The sequence below is a fragment of the Belonocnema kinseyi genome, chromosome 5, assembly GCF_010883055.1.
Source record: "Belonocnema kinseyi isolate 2016_QV_RU_SX_M_011 chromosome 5, B_treatae_v1, whole genome shotgun sequence".
In the NCBI taxonomy this organism is placed as follows: domain Eukaryota; kingdom Metazoa; phylum Arthropoda; class Insecta; order Hymenoptera; family Cynipidae; genus Belonocnema; species Belonocnema kinseyi.
In genome coordinates, this window is record NC_046661.1 from 25,658,896 (window position 1) to 25,660,928 (window position 2,033).

Below are 2,033 nucleotides of genomic sequence, written 5' to 3' on the forward strand. Positions count from 1 at the left end.
TTAATCAAATATATAAATAAAAAAAATGAAATAAATTTCAACAAAAAAGATTACTTTTCAACGAAACATAGAATAGTTAATACAAAAAACAAAAATAATTTTCTACAAATAAGTTAATATTTCAACAAACAATTTTTTGAACTGAATTGATGAATCATCAACAGAAAAAAGTAAATTTTTAACAAAATAGTTCCACTTTTAATAAAAAAAGATGACAAACATCGTTAAAATTCTTTGAAATCGCTTAAAATGATTGAAGTTAATTGATAATTGCTCCGAATGTTTTAAAATACTTCCATAATGTAAAGCAATTTCAAAGAATTTTAACGATTTTTGCACCTTTTCTGGTTGAAAGTGAAACTACTTTGTTAAAAATTTAGTTCAATCAATTTAGTCCAAACATTTTTTTGTTGAAAACTTAACTTTTTTGTGAAAAATTATTTTTTTTTTGGTTACAAATTAACTTTTTTTAACTACAAATTTAGCTATTCTGTGTCCCGTTGAAAAATAATGTTTTTTAGTTTAAAATTTTTGATAATAGTTATAATAATTAAAAAGATAAAAAATGATTACATTAAATAACATAATATTTCATATTTACTATATACTAATTTTATTTTTCAATCTAATGCTTATAATGTATGTAATCCGAAATTTGCAAATCGCCCCGGGCGCTAGAAACGCAAGCTACGGCTCTGAGGGCAATGCACGCGGACTACAAAGCTTACCGAGGAGCACACCAGCGCACGTTTGCCGGTTGTAACGTGTCTTGTGTTTTCAAAACAAACCCGGTTTCGTAAAGTTTCGTGAGTTTCGTATAAGACCGGAAAAATAGTTCTTTTCGTCGGGTGCCACTATTTAATAGTGCAGTGTTGTGTTGTTTTTCTCTTTTTCAATGTTGGTGCGTATTGTGTTTTTTTAATTTGCAGAGGGACCAAGAAATACCCAAGGATGGATATCTACAATCCCATTAGGAATAACTGCAGGCAAGACGGAGAACTAACCTCCAAGATGGTAATTTTTATCTGTTTACTTCTACTTTTTACTGCGTAAAAATAATAATAGATACCATAATAGATTAATATTATAACTTATAGTTTTATATTATATATATTTTTATATTATAATTCACGACATAGTATTTTAGCAATATCATTAAATGTATAAACAAGTGTATAAAGGCGGCCATTCGGCACATTCTGTGTTGCCCCTATCTGCATTATATTTTAGGGTGTTTTACCCGTTTAAAAAAATTTTCGGGAGATTTTTTTGCATAATACTCTCTTTTTATGCTTAGATCAACTAATTTTGCTAGGCTAATTTCAGAAGAATGAATTATTATTCTTTTTTCATTTCGTTCTTTTAAACGTTCGGAACTTCAGGTAAATGGATATTTAAAAGAATTTCATGAAAAGTAAAAATTGAATTGAATAGAATTGAGTGAATTTAGAACAATTCAGATGAATTAAACAAATTCTGGTTAAATTAACAATCAAACCTGTCATTCTTAATATTTTAGGTGTGGGTATAGTAGGGCTCGTTTTTAGGGATCTTGCCGAACTTTCTCACTCCCTTTATAATTAGTAAGGTAAAAAAGAGATCATTTTTGACGTTTTTATATTTCCAAATATCGACAATCAAACTTGTCATTGTTAACATTTTAGGTGTGGGTATAGTAGGGGTGGGTTTTAGGGGTCTTGCCGAACATTATTACTCCCTCTATAATTAGTGAGGTAAAAAAAGAGAATTTTTGACCTATTCATATTTTCAAATATCGACAATGAAACTTGTCATTTTTAACCTTTTAGGTGTAAGTATAGTAGGGGTGATTTGTAGGGGTCTTTCCGATCTATCTCATTACCTCTATAATTAGTGAGGTGAAAAAAAGAGAATTTTTGACGTTTTTATATTTTCAAATATCGACAATCATGCTTGTCATTTTTAACATTTTAGGTATGGATATATTAAGGGTAGTTTTTAGGAGTCTTGCTGAACTTTCTCACTCACTTTATAATTAGTGAGGTAAAAAAAGA